Raw genomic sequence first — 12,370 nt, forward strand, 5'->3', positions numbered from 1 at the left:
TGTGCTTAGAAAACCATGTGAATTTGGTTTAGTCAGTTTTCTGGATCGGCAGTTCACCACGATGTCTACATTTAAGGATTATGTACATTTAGGTTGCATCAGAGAGTTCAGGGGAAGTCTGAAATATTTTCTGTTCTGGCATGGCTATGCAGCTTTGAAGATAAGCTAAACTCAAGGCTGTTTTATTTAAAAGAATACAAGGCATTCTGTGATTGTAGGAGTGTGACAACTCTCTTCAAACCACAGAATGCCTTGTATTTGAAAAATGACAAGGCATTTTGTGAACAGACATTACTGAGAAGGGGCAGGTGATGCGATCAGCATTTCACTTATCAAGTTGCTTCCCTCCTCTCCTACTACAGTCACAGAATGCATCATATTCTTTGAAAAAATACAAGGCATTTTGTGAATGGGCATGTGTAGGAGCCAGCAAGCTTCAAGGTTAGTGGCCCTTCACACATAACATGCAGCTTTTCAATGATCATTTACACACCTAGCATGGTGTGTAAATTACAGTGAGTTTTGCTTATAGCAACCAAACTAGGTCTTGATTGAACAGTGAAGGGGAAGCAGCAGACAGAGGAGCTCACCTTTCCTTTATTTTGCTCGCCTCTCCTGCCAGCATGTTCACATATGAGCACAGCAGCCCACCCAATCGGCTCCTATTGCTGCCCCTTCCTTTACCAGTCTAAGATCTTCTATACAGGGATTGCAAGAAGCTGCAGGTACTTTAGATATATTTTTAAACACAACTAATATAAATACATGAATTTATCTAAAACCTATTCATGAGGAAACAAAAAAAAAACTCCCCTTGAAGTGGGGCTATCCCCACATTGCAAGGGTTCAGTGCTCGTTATGTCTAGAGGTTGGTGTAGCAGTTTTACTTACCTGATCCCCGCTCCCCTGTTGGTTGGCACTCTCCCTTACACTCCAGTTTGTAGACACTCTGTGTCCACACCATGTTGGACTATGGGGCCTAGAAGTGATGACGTCAGCTGAGAAGTAAAACTGCTTTACACCAGTCCTCTAGACATAAATGTGCAATGAACCCTTGAATTGCAGAGGTAGCCCCACTATAAAAGGGAGGAGGGTTTAGGTTTGCTTGGAGATAGGCTTTTTATTTATTTACTAATTTATTTTTATTGAACACATATTTGCATGAATTGCGTTTTTTTTCTCTATCTGCCCACAGTTCAGCTTTCAAAATTATATAAATGGCTTGCATCCTAGATCCTTAAAACAGACTTTGTATGACAAAAGGGCATTTTAACAATATAGCTTTACGTGCATCAAGTTCTGGTGGATAGTGCCTAGCCATGAACACGACCAGCTTTTGCATTTAGGTCAAATGGTAAACTGATAAAACAGTCTGGTGCTAACAGGCTGGCATGCTCATCATGTGACGTACTGTGTTAGCAATCTCTCATCCAACCCAAGGCTGAACATAGAACTCCATGTCCCTGTAGAAGTCTCAGTAGATTAAAGAGGCACTGAGACCACAACATGAAACAAAGTTAAATACTCTCTCCTTGAATTCCCTGGGTTTATCAACCAGAAAGTGACACCAACAACTCTGGTAGTTAAAATGAATTATATAAAAAAATGGAGAAAAGAAAGTTCTCCACAGAGGATGGGAACAACCAACTAAGCTTCATCTGTTATTCTTTCAGAAATAGAAAAAGAGGGAAACTTGGCGAAAATGGGCAAGTTTTTACTTCTGTGGACAACCTTTGATGCAAGGTCCTCTAATATCTGGACAATAGTTCACAACTCATTTTGGCAAGTTTTGACATTTATGTGTTGCCCACCTTGACATGATATGTGTAGTACAGTATATGAACAGGCTTTTCATCTGCTGAATTAGCCATTTTCAAAGTGCCAGATAACATTTAAGAAGTTGCAGTAATTTATAGCAATAAAAACTTTTAATTAATTTTACTATCATAACCTAAGATCCACTAGGATGCAATGATTTACTACTCATTGCAATTTTTACTGAAGGTATTTTACATGTCTATGCCATCACATATTCCAAAAATAAGAGGATTAACCGTCATTTTAGTGCAGTGGGTGGCATCATGCAAAATAATTCCTTTACTAGCCAAATGCAGATTCAGGACCGCTGGCATATAGTAGAGATATAACCTAATATTACCAAGCAAGGTTTCCATACACTGCACTGATGGTGGCCAAAAAAACTGAAACAGCTGTATTCCACTTGGAACAAACATTAGGCTCCATTGCCACTATACACCAGCAGCTTTGAATGTGCAGTTAGCCAATAGGTGAAAAGAAATGATGGCATGGCTTCTCCCGGTGTCCTAAAATAAGGGATAATCCTCTTTTTCATTGGATATGTGATGGAATGTGACATTCTAAGGCAGCTCCACTGTGCTACACACCAATTTGGTTGGAGGGCTTGTTGACTCCTTTAGGCCATTCTCTTGATAACCTTAATGGTTATACAAGCATTACTGAGTAAGCCCAGGCATATGTCATCACAGGAAACCCACAGACATAGCTGTGCCTACAACATGAACTTTGTCTACAATTCCCAGGATCAACATGCAAGCTTTAAACACTTCTACTAAGCACGGTAGAAACGTCAAATGCTTTTACGCAGATTTATACAGTAAACGCTACTCACAAGTACCCGGTTCCCTTTCCTGGTTACAACATGTGAGAAAGGTGAAAATGTAAAACATTTTTGTGTGCATAGTCAAGAGGTAAAAGGGCTTACTTGCTGTAAATAGAACTACAGCAAGTGCAATTTAGTCTTTTCTTTTTTTGGCATACAGACTTATACATCCATTTAGCTATGAAAACCACAAATATGACATGCAATAGATATGGTCTCACTTTAGTGACAAATAAGTGACTAGACTCCCCCCCATCTGGTTTTGAAGGATTATGGAGATTAGGCAATTCCCAGAATGCGCAGCGTTCTGTATGGAATGTACATCTGTCTGGGAGGGCCTATGGGAAGCCTCAGAGATCGAGAAACAGGTCACCCGTGTATTCTCAAGCAAAAAACATCTGGGGTCAGAGAAACAAACCTTTCTTTCTATTGATCTCACCTCACTTGTGATCTCATACCCGGGAGTTTGGCGAGCACAGGGTCCACAGCATGTCACCCCCACCTACAAAAAAAAGATCAAACGGTTATTGAACCATCAAAATATATTGCTCCCTGACTAACCTTCTAGCCCGATGGCTCATCTTCAATTCAACTGCAAGTTCCTTTCCTCTGATCTTCACATACGGTGTTGGTACCAAACCATTAATTCAGAAGCCAGAAGTCTAACCCTGGACTATTCCTCCCTAGAGACCTTAATCACATCTGTTAGGCAGTTGTTTCTGACCTCTTTAATGATGTGTGTTTTTAAGCTCTCTGCACGGCACAATGCACACTGCATTAGAGATCTGTGCTTCTAGGCCATTCAGTAATTAAGTGTTTGACTCTGTATAATGTATAATAACCTGATCGGCACAGCGCTGCCGCTTACCTCATGCAAAACCTTGTGTTCAGAGAGGACACTGCAGGCACAGGCTGGCCCCAGCACAAAAGCACTGGCATGTTTATATCCACTTATTAACTGCTTTTCACTGCAGCTGACAGCTAGACTGGCAGAGCATTGCCTTCATTGTAATATGTTCAGTCAAATAAGAATTTCATCATCAAAAATGTTTTGCATGAGCCCTATGACAGATTTCCTCTGTTGTGTGGTCTCTTCAGATTAAAACCTAAAAAAACCAGCAGGGCCCGTATATGCAATAAGCAAATAAGGCGATTCCCATATAAACAGATTCTGCACATTAAAGAAGAACTCCAGGCAACAGTTTTATTAACCTTTGCAGTGGGGCTACCCCCGCACTGCAAAGGTTAACCGCTCGTTTGATCTAGGGAGGAAAATAACAAAGTTATACTCACCCGATCCTCTAAGTTGGCCGGCTGTGACAACACTTCCTCCAGCCTGTCTCCCCTGCCGCAGTGGTGGAATATCACACGGTGTCCTCACATTCTATACACTGTGTACAGAACGTGATCACTCAGGGACTTTAGACCACTGCAGCAGAGGGGGGAGTGAGGCTGGAAGGACAGCTAAACAAAGCTGTGGAAGGGTGAAGGAGATTATGGATTGCTGGGGAGATGAGATTAAAATTAAACTATTGCTTTAATTTGCATAGGCTAAGCACAGGTTCGATTTAAAATGTACTTTGGTGGCTTTATCCAATATACTAAACCGGCCCCTGAAATGTAGGCAGGTACTTCCAGTGGCCTGCATGCACAGACGCTGGCTGTTTAAATATGATAGGCAGCAAGGGATATTCCCCCATCCAAATTCTTTAGTGTGTATGGGGAAATCAAGTGATTTCCTTAGTCTGCAGGACTGAACAAGATATATCTTAGGTTTCGACCAAGATTACGGAGACTAGATGGGCTGAAATATATTTGCATAGTCTTAGGAAAGATGAAGTATCTGTGTAGGTCCACACCAGAGTAGGAGCCTGGCTAAAGTGTATGCAAAGCTTTTGGCCCAATTAAACCTTGACACAATGTCGAACCCTACCCCATTCTATCTAAAATGAAAGAAAAAAAAAACGAAATTTGTCTGTACATTTACTTTACCATAATCTAAACAAATTATTTTGTGATAAGACTATAGTAAAAATAAGTCTATAATGCCATTTCAAATACTTTGTGCAGCTTAAATTTTATACAAACACCTATGTATTACCACTGAGATGTCACTGGGCATTCTTGCACTAGCCGACAGTAAAACATGACCATCCTTACATCCTATAATAATTAAACTGCATTTATCGCTGGTTCAATAATTATTATTAGTACCGATGCTGTACATGGACCAACATTTTAAGATTCAAGATATAAGTAATACTCAACCCTCCAAAAAAAAAGTTGACAAGCCAATGGCAGTCTACACACAACATAATTTTTAGGATATTGCCATTCGTCTGCCCAAAATGAGAATTTTAATGGATTTTTTTTCTGGGCAACTATTCATGATGCAGCTCTGTTCAGTTCAAACTGAAAGTTCTGACATGAAGATATAATGATTTTATCATTCATTTCATCCCAGAAGCCATCAATGGTATATATGATGTTTCCATAATCTGCACTGAGGTGACAGGCGATGATGCATAAAAATTGAACGAGAGGAAAGTGAACACATTTTCTTGATGGACTCCAGGTTTAATTTACCCTTCTATGCTCTAGAAAAAAATGATCTTAGTAGTAAGACCAGCAACACCAACATCCTGTCACCAGGTTTTTGTAAATCAGGACCATTCTACTTCTGAAAACATGACGGCCAAAAAATGCTTTGAAGTTCACACTTAGGCACAATCCGATTAGCCCTTCCATAATATGGAGGCTGCACAAAAATGCATATATCATTAAAGAGTCATATTAATCACTAAAGAGTCTGCTGAGTAACTGGTGGGTCAGGAGAAAATGCTGCATTATATAGCAGCTAGGGAGCTAAAGAGAACCAGAGCCCTCACTTGCTGACCAGGCTCACGTAGGCAGCCTCTGTCCTTCTATCAAATTGGTGCTGCTTAGAATACTGGTGATATATCTCGGAACACTGCATTGCAGACACCCCAGCACATAGAGCACTACTCGTCCACACCATGCCAGAGAACACATCAGAGGCCCGCTCCAGGGAATTGTTGCTGTGTATATCAGAGTAATGCAGCGTGCCGGTGACATGAGGACATTCAAAAAGGAATGAGAGAGCCCGATTGCCTGACCTGAAAACTGCACGCAACAAGGGACAGCGCAACTGGTCACTCAGTCAAAATGGATGGAAACCTGGAGTGATAAAATCGCACCATCTAGCCTGGAACATAATTATTTAGAGTGCACCAACCCTTTTAAAAAACACTGCATTTACAGGAGCTAATTAAACACAAGGAAGTTGTTGGAAAGTGATAAAGAATAAGCTCTTTTTGGGAGTTAGTCATTCAGGTCAGGTATTCAAAGAGTATTCAAGCAGGTATAGAAGGGGCATTCAGTATAGAGAAAAAATATGTAAAAGGTAGTGGATGCCATAACTGAGCTTTGGAGAGGCAGTGGAGTCTGCGGTAATGTAGGACTATACTGTATACAGAAGGAAATACACTGCAGGGCCAAAAAAAGTCACCATCTGGATTGAGCTAAGCAAATAGGTAAGAGCCTTCCATTGGATAATAAGTCTAGGTTCAGCAAAGTTATTTCCCCCCAAAAAATGAGGTGAATGATCAGGTTTTTCCATCAATGGATTTTTTTTCTTCCGTGATGGCACGGCATATTCCCAGATGACAATGCCAGGATTAATTGGGCTCAAATTTTGAAAGAGTGGTTCAGGGAGCATGAGGTATCATGTTCACACATGGATTGGCCATCACATAGTCCAGACTTTAATCCCACTGAGAATCTTTGGGATGTGCTGGAGAAGACTTTACGCAGTGGTCCTACTCTCCCATTATCACTACGAGATCTTGGTGAAAATGTAATACAACTCTGGATGGAAATAAATGTTGTGACATTACATAAGCTTATCAAAAGCATGCCACGACAAAATGTGTGCTGTAATCAAAGTTTCAGGAAGTCATCAATAGAAAACAAAGTCTGATATGGAATAATAACACAGTAATTCTGTCCATATCTTAGATGCAAATAAACGTGTGTAGACTGCCCTGTGTCTGGAAAAGCTGTGACAACTGATCAAACCAATTCACTAAACATTGACAGTGATTTGACTTTGGCAAGCAGACTGTTTGTCTGGAAACAAATTACTTCATGGGTGGTCCTGAGAATTATTTATCTTTATAGGGACACTGATGAAAATAACAGGCCTTCATTTATCATTTGTAAATATAACAGGAAGTTACAAATTTGAATATATCAGTTGAAAATATAACAGGAAGTTATATATTACAAAATTAGGATTAGAGCATGGAGATGATATCAAATCAGACACAAGCCTTACATGCGGGTACACTTGTACTGACTAGTAAATCATTTCAGAGTACTGAGGAGTAAAAAAAGAAAATTAGAAATATATTTGAACAAGCAAAAGAAGAAAGGGTAAAGTTGGCCATACACAGAGTTGCTTCTCATTTAGCCCTGAGGGCTAAATGAAAAACATTATTCTCAATTTCCCCCAATCAGCGGTCACTACATTCACTGTTTGCCCCAGATTTTTCAGACCCGCTCTTTCAAAAGTCCATTGAAAGATCGGCTTTGTTGAACAGTGCTGGGGTCCCAACAGGTCTACACACACACAGAATGACTCGGCCAAAATGTTACCAGTGTATGGCCAGCTTAAATGTAGCATATATTTACCAGTTCGTTGCCAACCACATATGTCATGCGTCGCTGGCAGTGGGTCCCTTCAAACAGACACGGGACTCTGTTTACACATGCAAAACCAACTGTCACCTTTACACCGGAAGTGATTCTGGCAGGTGAGCTTAAAGGGGCTGGTGTAGTGCAATCTGTACTCCAACAGCTTCTAATAGACCTCTAAGGTCACCCTAAAGAGCACTTGTAACCACTAGTATGCCATCACATGGGCAGGGGGCAAAAAAAAAAGATGCGTCGAGTGCACCTACGTATGAAAACAACGATTGCGCTACACATGTTAGGTATCTCTAAACTGATGACCTGTACCGGCTTTTAAAGCTTCACCTATGGACAATTTGGGGTACCGTACTTTGTCTCTATTTCATGGATGCACATAGTTTTCAACCTTGACATGTTGGGTATCTATTTACTTGTCATAACCATCTTTCATATTTTACAAAATTAGGGTATTAGGGTATTTGGTTTTTGGGCACTAACATTAACTAAAAATTTGGGTTTGATAAAGAGTTGCTCTAATATTGTGCAACGATAAATTTGCAACTCCCACCATTTTATTCCACAGGGTCTTTGGTTTCAGAATATATATTTATTGTTTTGGGGGTTTAAGTAATTTTCAGGCCTAAAATGTGGATTATAACGTGTGAAAAAGAAAACAAAAAAACACATTGGCAGTGAAAAGGTTAAAAAAAACATACATTTAAAGATGTATTAATGATTACAGGCTTGCATTTGTGTCTTTTATGTCTGCCTAGAGTTCAGATTTAACAGGCTCATTTGAGTTATCTGTTAATTCTCTGGTATGGGTGCCTGCACTTTGCACTTCAGTCCAGTAAGCCTGTAAGTCACAAGCCAGCATCACTGAAATGCTGTGGTCCTAACCTGGATCTACATGTTGCAGAAGATGCTCTAAAAATGACTGCACATGGCACAGTGGTCAACAGTGTTCTTTGACAATGACAGTGTTGGGAATCTATTTTAGACAGAGGCAGATATATATTTATCAACTAAATATGTTTTGTTTAAACCAGATTTTATTTTATTTTTTCATTTCTAAATATGGTTTTAATGCAGCGGTGGACTAATCCCAGGAGCCAGGTGGTCAATGCTAATTAAAATTGACAGCTAGTGTCTAACTTGGGGTTTTCTCTAGTTGTGGTCCATTTAGCTGGCTCCTAAAAAAACCCTGCTGGCAACTGGATTGCACATATCTCCCAAATTCCATATTCATTTGTCTTCCCTTGTCATATTGTATTAAAAACTATGCAAAAGAATCAAAAAGAGCAACATTCTGCAGTGACAAAACTTGCAGAGACAAAACACTCAAAAAGCACAGTGGGAGTCAAGGACGGTATGTAGATGAAGGCTAAGCTTACTGCAGTGTCCTTACAGAACTGACACAGAACTAGTGAAGGTTACAGTCTCCTCAGACACTGGTGCTGCAAGTTAGACTTTTATTGGAACAACTAAGTGAAAAAAAGTATAATTTGCAGAACTCACTGACAAACTATGGCACAAACACAGTTACCAGAAACTGCAACATTATGCATCCAATTCACAGAAATAGCAGCATCTCAGAAGCACAAGTTTTCTTGCTGGATCAAAGCTTTTTGAGCATCGTACAAATGTACAGCAAGGCAGAAAATGAACGAGTGCACCGATACAGTGACACCATTACTGCTGGCGTAATTATAATCACCGTATCGCTTAAACATTAAATCACTGTCACAGATTTGCAGAGCATTGCAACAGATGTGCAGCTCAATCATATCACAGTCCTTAACTACTGCACAAATGCCCAGCCTGATCACAGTCGCCCTATAGTAAACCCCCAGGTTAACTCTTTCCTTTCAAATGGCAGAAGATTATTCAAAACAGCCATGTTCTCACTATGATCATAATGCCACTAAAAGCCATTTAATCTGTCCGTCACTGCAGACTAGTGATCAGCTATGGCAGTGACCCCCCTGCAGACAAAGTTTTTTGTTCTCATTTTTAAAACAATTGTCGTGTCAAATGTGTCTCTGGGATATTGTGGACATCCCGTAACAAATTATTTGAAACATACATGGTAGAGGCTTGGATGACCTTGTACAGCAAGCTTTGTTACCAAGTGAACACCTAATTATTGTTACCAGGTACTGTTAGACCTCAAGGCTCTGTTTGACTCTGCCGTTCTATACTTCTACATCACAGACAGGTCCTCAAACTCTATATGTCAGGGTTGGAAAAATCCCAGGAGTCAGGTAGCAAATGCTAAAAATTACAGCTAGCACCTAACTTTTGAAGTTTTCTCTGGTTGTTGTCAGTGGAGCCGGCTCCAAAAAATCCTTGTAGCTCCTGGATTGGACCGAGCAGGAAAAACTGTGAAATCAAAGCAGAATTCTGGGATATCTTTTGCAGGTACACAGACTAGCTCTAGTTCAGCATCACATTGACATCCTGACATACACATACCCACCATAAATACTACAAGGAATATAAAAAGCACTGGGAGTAGCACTGTTTAGTTACATATTCAACTTAGGAAAGTGACCACTATTGCAAAAATGTAGTGGAGGAGAAGCAGAAACCTCATGCTTTCTATTAACTTGTTTCTCCACAATTAAAGGTTGCTTTGTACATCATACCGGCCTGATAAATGGGAAATTCTGTATATCAGATATCAAACTTGGAAGTTGCTGGTAAGCCACCATACTCCGCTATCTTATCTGCACAACACAGAGAGAAACTGCAACGTTCACTAATGATAAACGAACAATGCTATGTTAGAATTTATAACTACAGTTTCATCACATGGCAGAAATAAGCATATAAAATGATGCATATAAAATGATGCATATAGGCTACAAGACAGCTCGATAACCATTGCCAACACAACACAAATATACATCAAGTTGGTAGAGCAACATCTGCCGATAGCTGAGACTTTACAGCAGACAGGGTCTTGCCCTGATAACAGGAGCTAATGATGTATATTCTGTACATCTGGAAAATCTGCCAAATCTGCAATCATGCCAAAGCCCCCAAACAAAGCAAACAAGCTTAACTACTATTACCAGCTCACCTCTCGCCCGCTGCCTTCTTTGCTCTCACTTCATAGCAGCTCTTTGAGAGCTGGCTGCCTTGGTTATTGTGCTGCATTGTTAGCTAGCACAGGCGCAGCGGGGAAGAAGGGAGGGGGTTGAGGGATGTGGTGGCGAGGGGTGGGGGGAATCTAAGGCTGAATCGCTGCCAGGATCAGTGTGTGCTCATCCCAGCCTATAGTGCCTGTCCCCCCCTCTCGTCTTGTATGATGTAAAGAGAGGCCCACGTCATATACACACATGCACTGCAGCCTGCACTTGCCCTCAGGGAGAATCCTTCTCCTAGCCTCATATAGAAAGTGGCTTCCCTTCTGTCACACAACAAAGAGAGGTTAGCCAAGCCACATTACCAAGAGTTTTCTTGATCAAGGTCAGGCCTTTAACATGTATCCCTACTATAACGTCTGAATCCAGATCTTCTATAGTAGAATATTTACCCTAACAAACATGTATCCATAACAAAATGTATGAATCCAGATCTTCTAGAGTAGAATATTCACCCTAACAGACATGTATCCCTACCATAATCTTTGAATCCAGTTCTTCTATAGTAGAATATTCACCATAACAAATTTGTATCCCTACCATAACCTCTGAATCCAGTTCTTCTGTAGTAGAATATTCACCATAACAAACACGTATCCCTACCATAATCTCTGAATCCAGTTCTTCTGTAGTAGAATATTCACCATAACAAACATGTATCCCTACCATAATCTCTGAATCCAGTTCTTCTATAGTAGAATATTCACCATAAGAAACATGTATCCCTACCACAATCTCTGAATCCAGATGTTCTATAGTAGAATATTCACCATAACAAACATGTATCCCTACCATAATCTCTGAATCCAGATTGTCAATAGTAGCATATTCACCCTAACAAAAACTCTAACCATACCTTAGGATTCAGGTTCTAATTTTCAATTGCAGTTTTAATTGGCAGACGCTGCGATACCCGACATGTGTAGCGCAAACGTGTTTATTTTTTACGTAGGTGCACCTGTTTCTGTTAGTACAGCAAAACAAATGGCAAATACACTCATCAATTTGTTACCAGCTTTACAGCAAGGTGCACATAGAAGGGCCTAATACAGTACAAACAGCAAAAAAAAGTTTTCCCAGCACGCTCACAAGCCAGAATGCAAAAAAAAAAACTTGTCTCACCGCCAAGGTTAAAAACCGAGGTTTAGATACACGTCTTCTGCAGAAAATGTGAAAGCCGCACAGCCATGTCAAGGCACCTCTAAATAGTGTGGTCCTAACTCTAAACTATGAGAGTCTCCATCTTGGAGCACATGTAGCAAAAGATCAAATTGGGTGCAGGGATCCCGCACATCACAAGGCAGCTGAGACCCCCCATGCATCACTGCACCAAATCAGTCAAGCAAAACAGATTGCAAATGCACTCATCAATTTGTTACCAGCTTTACAGCAAAGTGCACATGGAAGGGCCTAATACAGCACAAACAGCAAAAGGTTTTCCCAGCACACTCACCAGCCAGCATGCAAAAAAACATGTGATGTGCGGGATCCCTTGTGTGTCCCTGTGCCTTTAAGGGAGGCTGGGCTTCCTCCTGACAAACCTGCACCCAATTTGATCTTTTGCCATATGTGCTCCAAGATGGAGACTCTAATAGTTTAGTTAGGACCGCACTATTTAGAGGTGTCCTTGATGCGGCTTTCACATTTTCTGCAGAAGACGTGCATCTAAACCTGTTTTTAACCTTAGCTGTGAGACAAGTTTTTTTTTGCATGTTGTGAGTGTGCTGGGAAAACTTTTTGCTGTTTGTACTGTTTCTGTTAGTATGCACGTGTTTGCGGGGGCTGGGTACTTACATTTTTTGGGGGGTATTTTTAATTTTATTTAATTTTTTTTTTTAAACTTACCATCATTGCCATCACGTGGGGG

General features: G+C 40.5%; 1 protein-coding gene across 1 annotated transcript in view; it reads right to left on the reverse strand.

Annotated features, from left to right (window-relative positions):
• The window catches only part of NCKAP5L (NCK associated protein 5 like), a 35,453-nt gene extending 24,926 nt beyond the window's left edge, over positions 1–10,527 (reverse strand). Inside the window, exons 1-2 of the mRNA XM_018567626.1 lie at positions 10,438–10,527; positions 3,081–3,140 (exon numbers count right to left, since the gene is read on the reverse strand). The gene's annotated coding sequence lies outside the window, so the exon portion shown is untranslated. The remainder of the gene's footprint in view (positions 1–3,080; positions 3,141–10,437) is intronic.
• Positions 10,528–12,370: the final 1,843 nt, after the last annotated feature.

This window comes from Nanorana parkeri, unplaced genomic scaffold, assembly GCF_000935625.1.
Source record: "Nanorana parkeri isolate BGI_ZX_2015 unplaced genomic scaffold, ASM93562v1 scaffold1076, whole genome shotgun sequence".
Lineage (NCBI taxonomy): Eukaryota > Metazoa > Chordata > Amphibia > Anura > Dicroglossidae > Nanorana > Nanorana parkeri.